This window comes from Schistocerca serialis, chromosome 2, assembly GCF_023864345.2.
Source record: "Schistocerca serialis cubense isolate TAMUIC-IGC-003099 chromosome 2, iqSchSeri2.2, whole genome shotgun sequence".
Lineage (NCBI taxonomy): Eukaryota > Metazoa > Arthropoda > Insecta > Orthoptera > Acrididae > Schistocerca > Schistocerca serialis.
This window is the reverse complement of record NC_064639.1, coordinates 30,154,634-30,169,022: the sequence shown is the minus strand read 5'-3', so window position 1 is coordinate 30,169,022 and position 14,389 is coordinate 30,154,634.

Here is a 14,389-nt window from a genome sequence, read left to right as displayed (position 1 = left end):
AGGAAAACTAATCTCTTTCCGGAAAGGAAAGATTTATTTTGTGTGTTCAGCTATTACAGAGCTCTGTCAGTTCAAACTTTTAGGAATAGCAATCAAGGCTGAAAGTTTCATTGATTATGTAGAGATAAATATAATATTTGAGTACTAAAAATGGGTTTAGAACGATGTTCGGGAGTTGTAACATATTATGAAGTGGAAAACGTTTGAACATTTGCGACACATTATTCACTTTGGATATAATAGAGGGATGAATGCAGCATGGACAGCTCTGAATCTTTGTATTGCGTGCAAGCGAGTATCTTTGGTCAAAAGATACCAGAAAAGTATTTTGTTGTGTCAAGAATGATGGTTCTGGCATGACTGGTTTTCCACAGGATCAGAAGCCTGGGATAAGATTACTCCTGCTCAAATTCAAAGCAATTATTTTACCCGAACGCGATCGATAAATACATTCAGCATTCACAGTACTAAATGTCAACATATTTTGCATCTATTGGGGGGGGGGGGGGGGGGGCTGCTGTGCGCTAAGAGCTCTTTCCCGTCGCAGCGTGTATTAGTTGGCAATTGGCAATAACTGAGACACCTTTCGGTCTCAGTGTAAGAGAAACCACGGACAGAATTGTCACTTTTGCTACAACATAACGCATACTGCTGATTTGAAAACAAAACTATCCAGGACGTTGTTTTTAAATTATTCCTCACGCACTTATTTTTCTGATTTTGTACCGTCAAATGTTTACCTTTCCCACTTTTTATCAAACAACCGATAAGAAAATTCGTTTCCAGACTAAAATGCGCTTCAGACCTGGTTTGACAACGTCCTTAAATTAGAACCAGTAGGTTTCTACAGGCGTGGAATGGGTGAAGTACCTGAGCGTTGTCAGATGGTTTCAAATAATGTTGTGGCTGGGAGAGGTAAATCGCATTGTGAAAGAAGAGATTAATTACAATTTCCACCTGGAATGACCTTCCTGGATTGAAAACCATGATAGATAACCTTATGTGAAAATCTCTGGGATTATTCAATGGTAATGACACGGAAATAAAGTGAATTTAGCCGACCAGGAAGTAACTCGTCGGTCACAGTTCCCAAACTACTTATGTGCTTCTTATATATTGTTGCCAAGATTTGTTCATACTTCCAGCAGGAAAAATACCAGCTGATGTGTGCCTTGAGGGATTTCAGAAGTGATCACAGCTTGCATCTGTAAGACTTCACTCCCTGTGGTCGGAATACCAAAAGCATATGTGCCTGAATTTCGTAATTTCCGTAATTAGCGTATTGATTTATAATACTTTAGTGCACCAACTGCAAATTAAACGCAGTAAATAAATATAACAATTGTTTCTATTTTTGTGTCATACGGTTGTCCCGTCGGAGGTTCGAGCCCTTACTCGGGCATGGTTGTGTGTGTTGTCAATAGCGTAAGTTAGATTAAGTAGTGTGCAGGCTTAGTGACCGATGACCTCAGCAGTTTGGTCCCCTAAGACCGTACCACAAATTCCCAGTTGCATAAGGACACTGAATACTGGAAGATCATTCACCACACCAGATTCACATTGTTTGGAACGTTGCAGTGGTTCTACTGCAAGCATTGAGTACACAACACGTCTTTAACATTATTCACTTTCAAAATACTTTTTAAAGAACACTTCCATTGGCACTATCCCCAAAACAGAGTAATGCAGATGAAAAGATAACACAGAATTGATTGCAGAACGTGAACTGGAATACAGACTTTAAGCTATGACTAAGTAAGTGGCAGAAGTGGTATACTGTTCTCGACAACCATGTGCCATGTTCAAAACAGCGATCTCGAAAACGAATGGAGAAAATAGATTTCGCTAATACGAAAAGAGAAGCATTTGTCAGCAGAAATTAAACAAGGAATACAGCACGTTGACCGCCCGGAGATGGACGCTTGAGAATGTAAAACATTCTCCCTTCTTCGCTTACACTGCTGGCAAGTCTTGGTCCTTCCTTTGTCCTTCTCTTTACTCTTTTCTCCACTGCGGCGTTTGAGACCTCTCTTCTTTCCTTTCCCTTTCTTTGTTTTTCCATTTTCTAATTTTTGCTCCCTGTGCGTGTCTGGAGGCCGACCCACAAATTTCCATATGCAGCCGGTGATGGGGTAACGCGTAATTCCCCGCCTCGGGTAGACAGGTAGGACACATACGTACGGCCAGGCCCAGGGAGGTGTGATTACCCGAGCTGATACCTTCTGAAAGTGCCGATTTGTCCCTCTGTCCGTTTCTTGGGAGGTGTGCCCTGAGATGTGAACAATCACCTAAGGCGGGAGTGCCCTCAGAGAGAGCCCTAACAAGGAAGGAGCGCGCTATCGGAGACGCCAGTAATCATGGGGGATACTTCTGCAATGGTTTCATCATCACCTACTATGTCTGCTCACAAGCGTAAGTTCAACGAGTCTCAATCACGGACAGTTCTCCCATCGTTGCCACAGTTCCTTGTTGTTTCTCGGTCTGACGAAGGTCAAGACTTCTCCACGGTCAACCCTTTCATTATTCAGAAAAGTGTCGACGCAATTGCAGGTCCTATAAAGTCTTGTTCCCGATTACGGAATGGCACCTTGTTGTTAGAAACAGTCAGTGCCCTCCAGGCACAAAAATTGCTGCATACTTCACTGCTGCACACTTTCCCTGTCCTGGTGGAAGTGCACCGCACATTTAAGTCATCACGTGGGGTCGTTTATACACGCTCCCTCAACGGATTGTCCAACGAGGAAATTAAAAACTACCTGTCTCACCAGGGCGTCACAGCTGTTCATCGAGTCGTAAAAAGGGTTCATATAAACATCGTTCCAACCCATACTGTCTTCTTGACATTTGACAGCGTTTAACTCCCATCGAACATAAAAGTGGCGTATGAGATAATTTGCGTTCGCCCTTACAACCCAAACCCTACGCGTTGCTAACGGTGTCAGTGGGTCAATCATACCAGCCAGTCCTGTCCCAATCCGGCCAAATGTGTTACGTGTGGCAAGGATGCCCATGAGGGTGCTGGTCCACCTCCATCCCCTAGTTGCATCAACTGTAGGGTGACAACTGTAGGGTGAGATTGCCCCATTTTTAAAGCCAAGGAAATCAGAGTGGAGAAACAGGTGTCGACCTTTGCTGCTGGAAAGTTATTCGCCAATTGAAAGCCCACTGTGCCTCACAAAAGTAAATGCAGTGCTGTCCTGGCCTCTCATTGGCCAACAAAGGAGGCAGCCACTCACACTTGTGATTTCACCTTTAGTGCCACGGTCGTCAGATCGCCCAATGCAAAGATCGCCCGCTCAATCTCCCCACTCTGCCCGCTGCAGTTCCGAGGTAAGAATAGGCCCGAGGTATTCCTGCCTGTCATAAGAGGCGACTAAAAGGAGTTTCAACCATTTTGGTCTTCCATGTGATGGTTTGGGGTTTGACCTCCATTTTTCAAAATTCTACAGAAGTACGAGCCTTTTGGGGAAGGACGCCTTATGTGGTGTACCACTGGCCCTCAGTGCGCTAAGACCTTGGCACTCAGCATTGTAATAGCGTTGTAACCACTCCCACTATTCCTCAAATTGGGCCTAAACGCCTGATGGGTTGTACAAGTTACGATCATAGTGCATCCCCATCTGCACCTATGATCATGATGGACTTTCCATGGCACCAGAAATCCAGCACGGTAGCCAGCCCGTTGTGGTGGGGTCGTCATGTACCCTCTATGTTGTAGCCCTCTGAAAACACAGGGATCGTACTGTCGATACCTGAGCTGCACCCTCCCCACGTCAGCCAAGGAGTAGATGCCAGTCTCCCTGGGGCATCAGAACTCCCGGCAACGGTCATCCTGCCAGGTGGCCCTTGCTGAGGCTCGGTGGCGCCCGTGGGGAGAGCCCCTGGTCAGAGTGGGTGGTATCGGGGCGGACGTTTCGCAGATGAAACGTCAACATGTATCAGGTCGCTCTGCGGCCGGGTCTTTCAAAAGGAAAGGTACCATTTCTAGTTCTGGTTCTCCTGCCCTTTCCCCCTTGGCCACTCTCTGGGAGGAGGGACAGGCCCGCCGGCTTGGGGCGAAGTACTTCTCCTCTATTTGGTCTGTTCTCGAATCGATGGGGGGACGTTTGCCACCTCCTAGCCCATGTTCTTTGTTCAGCACATTGAGGACATCTTCGGGGAAATCGCGGCTCTTAGTAAAATGCGTTCGGGGTCCATTCTTATAAAGACCACGTCCGCCACACAGTAGGCGGCGCTCCAGGCGTGTGACCGACTAGGGGACATCCCAGTGTCCTTTGTCCTGCATCTGGCACTGAATAGGACGCAGGGGGTAATTTTTCATTGGGACCTTCTGCTGCAATCTGATGAAGAGCTCAGGGCCAACCTGGAGCGCCGAGGCGTGCATTTCGTCCGGCGAGTCCAGCATGGCCCCAAAGACCGTGTCCGTGTTTTAACCATGTCTACCATTTCTGCGGCCGAGGCTGCCATCTCCCATTCTTCTGGCCTCCCTCGGAGGAAGGCTGTCCCCTGGTGGTCGCCGGAGATTGCTGAGGCTATTCGCGACCGTAGGCGGGCTCTCCAGCGACATAGGCGGCATCCGTCTCCGAAGACCCTCATCGCCTTTAAGAGGCTCCGTGCTTTCGCCCGTCGTCTTATTGCACAGCGTAGGCAGGAGTGCTGGGAGAGGTACGTCTCATCCCTAGGCTCCTGTGTCTCCCCCTCGCTCGTGTGGTCCCGGATACGGCGGATTTATGGACCCCAGACCCCTACGGGTGTCCCTGGGATCTCCCTGGCCGGCGCTGTCTGCACGGACGCTGCCGCCATTGCTGAACACCTTGCTGCGCACTTTGCTGAGAGCACTGCGACTGCAAATTATCCCCCCGCCTTTCGCTCTCTCAAGGAGTGGGCCAAGCAGACGCCATTATCGTTCCACACGCGTCGTTCTGAAACATACAATGCTCCTTTCAGCGAGAGGGAATTCCTCGCTGCCATCGCCGATTGCCCTGATACAGCACCAGGACCGGACTGCATCCACGCACAGATGCTGAAGCATCCCTCCAGGGACTGCCAGAGACACATCCTCACCATCTTTAACAGCATTTGGAGCGAGGGCGTGTTCCCGTCGCAATGGCGAGAGGGTCTTATTGCCCCATCTTGAAGCCAGGTGCGGACCCACTGGCGGTGGACAGCTATCATCCCATTACCCTCACCAACGTTTTGTGCAAATTGCTCGAACGTATGGTGGGGCGGCGTTTGTGTTGGGTCCTTGAGTCGCGCGGTCTCCTCGCTCCATCCCAGGGTGGCTTCCGCCGGGGCCGGTCTGCCACGGACAATTTGGTGCGGCTGGAATCTGCTATCCGTATGGCCTTTGCCCGACGTCAGCATTTAGTTGCTGTATTTTTCGATCTGCGGAAGGCGTATGACACCACATGCAGACATCACATCCTCGCCACGTTGCATGAGTGGGGTCTTCGTGGTCAGCTCCCGGCTTTTCTTCAAACCTTTTTATTGCGCCGCTCTTTCCGGGTGCAAGTCGGTGCCGCTTCTAGTTCATCTTATATACAGGAAAATGAGGTCCCGCAGGGCTTGGTGTTGAGCGTCTCCTTATTTCTAGTGGCCATTAATGGCCTGGCTGCAGCCGTGGGGTCGTCAGTGTCTCCTTCTTTGTATGCTGACGGCTTCTGCATCTCATTTAGCTCCACGACTACGGGAGTCGCCGAACGCAGACTGCAAGTCGCCGTTCGCAAGGCAGCATCATGGGCTCTGACTCGTGGTTTTCAGTTCTCTGCTGCCAAGACTCGAGTTACGCACTTCTGCAGGCGTCGGACGGTCCACCCTCATCCTGAACTTTACCTCAACGGCCACCTGCTTGAAGTGGTGGACACTTGCCGCTTCTTGGGACTCGTGTTTGATGCCTGGCTCACATGGGTTCCTCATGTTACTCAGCTGAAGCAAAAATGCTGGCGACACCTCAATGCTCTCCACTGCCTTAGCCACACGTCTTGGGGTGCAGATCGCTGCACGCTGCTGCGGTTGTACAGAGCCCTTGTGCAGTCCCGGCTTGATTATTGGAGCCTGGCCTATGGGTCTGCATCACCCTCAGTGTTGACGTTGTTAGACCCCATACACCACTGTGGGGTTCGGCTTGCAACTGGCGCTTTCCGTACGAGCCCCGTGGATAGTCTACTGGTGGAGGCCAGGGTTCCTCCACTGTGGATTCGCCGCCATCGTCTGCTCGCCGACTATGCCGCCCACGTGCATTGTTCGCCTGGCCATCCCAATCGTCGCCTGCTTTTCCCTGCCATGGTCCTCCATCTGCCCGAACGGCGACCTAGGCCTGGGCTTTCCGTAGCTGTCCGCGTCCGGTCCCTGCTGTCGGAACTGGGGTCATTCCCTCTTCTGCCTCCGTTCCGGGTCCATGCACCTATGCCTCCCTGGTGTTTGCCCCGGCAGTCCGTCCGTCTGGACATGGCGCAGGGACCCAAGGACTTGGTTCCGCCTGTGGCCCTCCGTCGCCGTCTTCTTGCGCTCCTCGCCTCATTTCCGAGCTGTGAGCCTATCTACACTGATGGTTCCCTGGTTGATGGTCGCACTGCCTACACTTTTGCTCATGCTGCCCATGTTGAGCAACGCTCCTTGCCGGCTGGCTGCAGTATTTTTACTGCAGAGCTGGTGGCCGTCTTACGCGCTCTTGAGCATATGCGTTTCTGCTCAGGTAGGTCCATTGTCATCTGCAGTGACTCCCTGAGCAGCCTTCAGGCCATCGACCGCTGCTATCCCTCTTCTCCTCTGGTATCTTCTATTCAGGGGTCTTTTTCCGCCATTGCCCGTTCTGGTCATTCGGTGGACTTGGTTTGGATGCCAGGTCATGTTGGCATCCCGGGGAACGAACGTGTTGATAGGCTGGCCAAAGGGGCGATCGACGCCCCAGTTTTGGAGATCGGCCTCACAGCTCGCGATTAGCAGCTGGTGTTGCGCCGTAAGGTGCTTGGGGTGTGGTCTGCTGAGTGGCGAGGCATGACAGCGCCTAATAAACTGCGGGCTGTCAAGGAGACGACCGATGTGTGGCGCTCCTCCCTGCGGTCTTCTTGCAGGGACTCCGTTATCCTGTGTCGGCTGCGCATCGGCCATACATACCTGACGCACAGCCATCTTTTGCGTCAGGAGGATCCCCCCCTGTGTCAGTGTGGGTCCAGGCTGACGGTCGCCCACATTTTATTGGAGTGCCCCCGACTGCGCACCCTCCGGCAGTCTTTTAATCTCACGGGCACTTTGCCTTTGGTTTTAAGCGACAATGCCTCCGTGGCTGATGATGTTTTAAATTTTATCTGTGGTAGTCCTTTTTATTGTTCCATTTAGGGAGGTCCTGCTCCTTTTCCTTTGTATGTCTCTTGTCCTCGAGTCTCTCGTATTTGGTTGCAGATTTTAGTGTGTCGTTGGTTGGTTGACTCTTTCCCTTTTTTGTTGTCGTGGTCCGTTAACCAGTCTCCAGTCATCTTCTTTTGTTCCGTTTCTTTTTGTCTGGTGTCTTCGTGTCTGTAGTGTTTGGTGCCTAATTTGTGTTCTTTAGTGCCTGGGGGGGGGGAGTCTCCTTCCCCTTGGGGTTTTATCTGCTCCGCGCCTTAATGTCTCGCCTGTTTTTGGAATGGGGGACTGATGACCTTAGCTGTTTAGTCCCCCTTAAACATCCCAACAACCACCACCACCAAAGACCGTCGCATCGACACCGGGGCCTTTATCCTCGCCTTTGAGGGGGACGTTCTCCCGGAGAAGGTAAAGGTGATGTGCTATCGGTGCGACGTGCGACCTTACATCCCGCATCCTATGTGCTGTTTTCGATGTTTGCGCTTTGGGCACATGTCGTCACGGTATGAGGCTGAGCCCCTTTGTGGCAATTGTGGACGTCCTCTTCGTGAGGAACATACATGCACCCCACCACCTCGGTGCGTTAATTGTCCTGGTATCCACTCGCCTAGATCCTCAGACTTCCCCGCATATCAGAAGGACAAGAAGATACAAGAACTCAAAACTTTGGATCGACTCTCTTATTCTGAGGCCAGGAAGAAGTATGACCGCCTCCATCCCGTGCCGTTGACCACTTCATTTGCCTCAGTTGTGTCCACTCCTTCCGCGGTATCCTACCATTATCCTGTCCCCCTCCGCCTCCTCCCCCCATCCGAGGTCTCTGCCTCCACCTTCCAAATCCCTCCCTGCCAAATCATCCTCCCCCATGGCCCCCGCCCCCTCTGCCCTAGGGGCCACCCTTCCTTCTCCTCCCCCCCCCCCCCCGCCGCCTAAGAAGCGATCCTCTTCTCAGGTGTCGATCGGGGAAACGTTCCAAACCCCGGCTTCAGAGGTCCGGCGTTCCAAAACGGACCCCGAGCGTGAGGACCTTCTTCAGGTCCAGCCCACCATCCCTGTGCCTCCTCGGACTTCCAAGAAGGCCTCCAAGAAGAAGTCTCTATCCCCCTCACCACCCCAGTGCGCTTCGTCTGAGGCTCCATCCGCGAGTCGCTGCTCCCAGCCGTCCTCAGTTTCGCCGGGACGCTCTGCTGCCAGGCGCTCAACTGGCCTCTCGTCGGCAAATGATGCTGCCCCTCCTACACAACGGGGGACAGCGGCCGCAGCTGGCAACGAATCGATGGAACAGGATCCGCCTCTATCCGGTTGTAGCGTTGTTCCCTCGAAACCTGGCCCTCCGCGGCCGTCGAGGTGACCAGCTCTTCCCCCGTCTCGTTCCCCCTCTCTTTGGACTAGCGATGGCCTTGTTACATTGGAACATAAGTGGTATTCAATCTAATTGGGAGGAATTACAACTGCTCCTCCACCTGCACTGTCCGCTCGTCCTTGGTCTCCAGGAAACCAAATTGCGCCCGACTGACCGTATTGCCTTTACCCACTATACCTCAGAGCGGTATGACCTCACCCCTGTGGACGGTATCCTAGCTGATGGTGGGGTCATGTTGCTCGTTCGGGACAATGACTATTACGATCCCATCCCATTCACCACCCCACTCCAAGCAATAGCTGTCCGTAATAGTCTTTCTGATTTTACTTTTTCAGTTTGTACCATCTACACTCCATCGTCCTCTGCTGTTAGTTGGGCTGACATGATGCATCTGATCGTACAGCTTCCCCCGCCGTTTTTATTGTTCGGCAACTTCAATGCCCATCATCCCCTTTGGGGCTCTCCTGCATCCTGTCAAAGAGGCTCACTCTTGGCGGATGTCTTCAGCCATCTCAATCTTGTCTGCCTCAATACTGGCGCCCCAACTTTCCTCTCGGACTCTACTCATACCTACTCCCACTTGGACCTCTCGATCTGTTCTACCACTCTTGCCCGTCGGTTCGAGTGGTATGTCCTTCCTGACACCTATTCGAGCGACCACTTCCCCTGTGTCGTTCGTCTCCTGCACCACACCCCATCCGCACGTCCTTCGAGCTGGAACATACCGAAAGCTGTCTGGGGAATTTACTTCTACCTGGCGACCTTTCCGGACCACTATTATCTCAGTTGTTACAGTCAGGTCGAATACCTCACGGCTGTTATCATCAATGCTGCCGAACATTCCATTCCTCGTACTCTCTCTTCTTCCCGTCGCGTTTACGTCCCCTGGTGGAACGAGGCTTGTAGAGACGCTATCCGTGCTCGACGACGTGCTTTACGCACCTTTCGCCGCCATCCTACGTTGGCGAAATGTATTGGATACAAACAACACCGAGCGCAATGCCATAGAGTCATCAAAGACAGCAAAAATGCTTGTTGGGCCTTATTCACCAGCTCCTCTAATAGTTTTACTCCCACTTCTGTCGTCTGGGGTGGCCTGCGCCGTCTGTTGGGCATTAAGGCCCACTCCTCGGTACCTGGCATGACCTCAGGTAATGAGGTCCTCGTTGATCCTCTGGCTATCTTCAACGCCTTCGGCCGGTATTTCGCGGAGGTTTCAAGCTCCGCCCATTACCACCCTGCGTTCCTTCCCAGGAAAGAGGCAGAAGAGGTTCGGCGACCTTCCTTCCACTCGCTGAATCTGGCAACTTATAATGCCCCCTTTACTATGCGGGAACTCGAACGTGCGCTTGCACTGTCCCAGTCCTCTGCTCCGGGGCCAGATGCCATTCACGTTCAGATGCTGGCACACCTTTCTCCGGCGGGCAAAAGCTTCCTTCTTCGTACCTACTATCGCGTCTGGACCGAAGGTCAGGTCCCCATGAGTTGGCGTGACGCCGTCGTTGTTCCTATATCCAAACCCGGGAAGGATAGACACCTTCCTTCTAGTTACTGCCCCATTTCTCTTACAATCTGTGTCTGTAAGGTGATGGAGTGCATGGTTCACGCTCAGGTAGTTTGGATTCTTGAATCTCGACGGCTACTTACCAAAGTCCAATGCGGCTTTCGTCGCCGCCGCTCCGCTGTTGACCACCTTGTGACCTTGTCGACATTCATCATGAACAACTTTTTGCGAAGGCGCCAAACGGTAGCCGTGTTCTTCGACTTGGAGAAGGCTTATGATAGCTGTTGGAGAGGAGCTATCCTCCGCACTCTGCACAAGGTGGGGCCTACGCGGTCGCCTGCCCCTTTTTATTGATTCCTTTTTAACAGATCGAAAGTTTAGGGTACGTGTGGGTTCCATATTGTCCGACATCTTCCTCCAGGAGAACGGAGTGCCTCAGGGCACCGTCTTGAGCGTAGCCCTTTTTGCCATCGCGATTAATCCAATTATGGATTGCATTCCACCTAATGTCTCAGGCTTTCTCTTTGTCGATGACTTCGCGATCTACTGCAGTGCCCAGAGAACATGCCTCCTGGAGCGCTGCCTTCAGCGTTGCCTAGACAGCCTATACTCATGGAACGTGGCAAATGGCTTCCGATTCTCTGAAGAGAAGACGGTTTGTATCAACTTTTGGCGATATAAAGCGTTCCTTCCGCCATCCTTACATCTCGGTCCCGTTGTTCTCCCATTCGTGGACACAACTAAGTTTCTAGGGCTCACGTTGGACAGGAAACTGTGTTGGTCTCCACATGTCTCTTATTTGGCGGCCCGTTGTACACGTTCCCTTAATGTCCTCAGAGATCTTAGTGGTTCATCTTGGGGAGCGGATCGCACTGTCCTGCTTCGCTTGTATCGGTCCATAGTCCGATCGAAGCTGGATTATGGGAGCTTCGTCTACTCGTCTGCTCGGCCATCCCTCTTACGCCGGCTCAACTCCATCCACCGTCGGGGGTTACGTCTTGCGACCGGAGCCTTCTACACTAGTCCCGTCGAGAGTCTTTATGCTGAAGCTGCCGAATTACCATTGACCTACCAGCGCGATGTGTATGTATGCCTGCCGGGTCTTGTCTATGCCCGACCACCCCTCTTACCAGTCCTTCTTCGCCGATTCTCTCGACCGTCAGTACGGGTTGTATGTGTCTGCCCTGCTGCCCCCCGGAGTCCGCTTCTGTCACCTGCTTCGACAATTGGATTTTGCCCTCCCTACCACCCTCAGAGAGGGTGAGAGCCCGACACCACCTTGGCTCCAGGCTCCGGTTCATATTTATCTCGACCTCAGCTCACTCCCAATGGAGGGTACTCCGGCCGCAGTGTATTGCTCACGGTTTGTCCAACTTCGTGCTCGACTTGCCGGTCACGCCTTTATTTACACCGATGGCTCCAAAACTGACGATGGTGTCGGCTGTGCCTTTGTCGTCGTGGCCGCCACCTTTAAATACCGGCTCCTCGACCAATGTTCGAGCTTTACAGCCGAGCTTTTTGGTCTCCATCAGTCCGTTCAGTATGCCCGCCGCCACCGCCATTCATCGTATGTACTCTGCTCTGACTCACTCAGTGCTCTTCAGAGTCTTGGAGCTCCCTATCCGGGCCATCCCTTGATTCAACCGATACAGCAATCCTTCCATTCTTTCGCTGATAATGGTTCTCCAGTCAGCTTTCTGTGGGTTCCCGGACATGTAGGAGTGCCTGGGAATGAGGCTGCAGGTGCTGCAGCCAAGGTTGCAGTCCTCCTGCCTCGGCCAGCCTCCCATTGTGTCCCGTCATCTGACGTTCGTGGGGATGTTTGTAAGAGGCTTGTGTCGTTGTGGTGGGATGCTTGGTCATCCCTCCAAGGAAACAAGCTCCGGGCAGTAAAACCGCTCCCAACTGCGTGGACAACCTCCTCCCGACCATCTCGGCGAGAGGAGGTCCTTCTGACCAGGTTGCGGATTGGGCATTGCTGGTTTAGCCGCCGCTACCTGCTCTCCGGTGACCCAGCCCCGCAGTGCCCTTCCGGTCAGGCATTAACAGTGCGCCATGTTATATTGTCGTGTCCCTGCTTTAGTCAATCTCGTGTTGTTCTGTCCCTGCCATCTACTTTACCGGATATTTTAGCTGATGACGCTCGAGCAGCTGCTAGTGTTCTGCGTTTTAGAACTTTGACTGGCTTGTCAAAAGACATCTAACCATTTTACTTATTTTATCTGCATCTTTGTAAGGACTTTCTGGTGTCCCCCCCCCCTCCCCCTGCCCTTCAGCTTTACTAGATTCCATGTGCTGTAACAACAGTGACTGGGCGCTAATAACCTCAGTAGTTCAGCGCCGTTAAACCCCACAAAAAAAACCTCCCCACTCTCACTTGCTCACTCTATGGCTCACCCTTCATCATGTTCTGCTACATCTCGAGTCCCAAGATCAGACAACCGGACTTCCAAAAAAGAGCCTAATTGTGAAGACATTTTACGTACGACATCTTCACAACCATTGGCTCCTCCTTCGTCTCAACTTTCTGTTTCCTAAAAGGCTAATAAGAAACCCAGTTCCTCTCCTCCTCCGCCACGGCGTGTCTCATCTACAATACTGCCTGGCGGTAACTGCCAAGGCGCAGTGCTTGTGGCCGATCAACCGGTCAATCGCTGGTGGCAGGAGCTGCTCCTGAACAACCTATGGATCAGTATCTTCTGCCTTCTGCTGAATGCCGTTCCATGCTGTCGGTCGCAAGCTCTGAGCAGTCGTTGAGTTGAGGGCAACCTTGGTCACATTCCTCCATTTTCTGTTCACTCTATGTCCATTATCAACTGGAGTATCCGCGGCATTCGATCCAATCGGGATGAATTGTCGATCCTCTTACGATCCTACTCACTGGTCATCTTCTGTCTACAGGAAACAGAGCTGCATCCCCACAGCTGCTTTGTTCTTCCCCATTTTCAGTCCCTCCGATTTGATCTCCCCTTTGTTGAAGGCACTCCAGTACATGGAGGACTTACGATTCTCCTCCATGATACTCTCCATTTTCACCCAATCCCCTTAAACACTACCTTCCAAGATGTCGCTTCCCTTTGTGGATACACCTTCTCTCTTTTTACTATATACATTCCATCGTCTACACCAATGGCACTAGCTGAACTCCTTCATCTTTTTGGTCAGCTTCCACCCCCCTATTTGCTGGTTGGGGACTTCAATGCCGACCACCCGCTTTGGGGATCTCCACATCCTTGTCCACGTGGCTCACTATTGATAGACCTCTTCCACCGAGCGGATCTTGTTTGGCTCGACACTGGGGACCCTACATTTTTGTCTGCCTCCACGACAAATTTCTCTCATTTGGAGCTTTCGGTCGGTACTGTTCCGCTAGTTCGGGGCTTCGAATGGTTCGCCCTTGCCGATACACACTCGAGTGACCATTTTCCATGTGTCCTTTGATTGCAGCCACACCTGACATATATGCGCCCCCGACACTGGAAGTTTGCCCAAGCCGATTGGACACTTTTTTCGTCTCTAGCGATATTGGATGACCGTCACTTTCCTAGCGTCGACGATGACGTTACTTATATTACAGATGTTATTCTTACAGCTGCGGAACGTTCAATACCTCGCACCTCCGAATTGCCCCGGAGCCCCCCAGTTCCTTGGTGGAACAAGGCATGACGTGACGTAATAAGTGAGTGGCGACGTGCTCTTCGCTTTTTGCGCCACCATCCTACTTTGGCCAACTGTATCCGCTATAAGCAGTTCCGTGCGCGATGCCGTTGCGTCATCCGCGATAGCAAGAAGGCAAGCTGGGACGTCTTTACTAGCTCTTTTAACACCTTCACTCCCCTCGGAAGATTGTAGTCGGATTCGACCGTTATCTGGCGCGCCTAGTTTCTCCCTGGTCTCTTGGCTCACTGTCGCCCATGATATATTAGTGGACCACGTTGCAATTTGTAACTCGTTGGGTCAACACTTCGCTGAGATTTCGAGCTCTTCAAATTACCCGCCAGCGTTTCTCCCAAAGAAACGTGCAGCGGAAGTGCAACCTCTTGCTTTCTCCTCTCAAAATCGGGAAAGCTATAATACTGTTTTCTCCATGCGGGACCACCAACATGCACTCTCTTCTTCTCGCTCCTCCGCCCCAGGACTGGATGGTATCCACATCCAAATGTTGCTGCATTTATCAA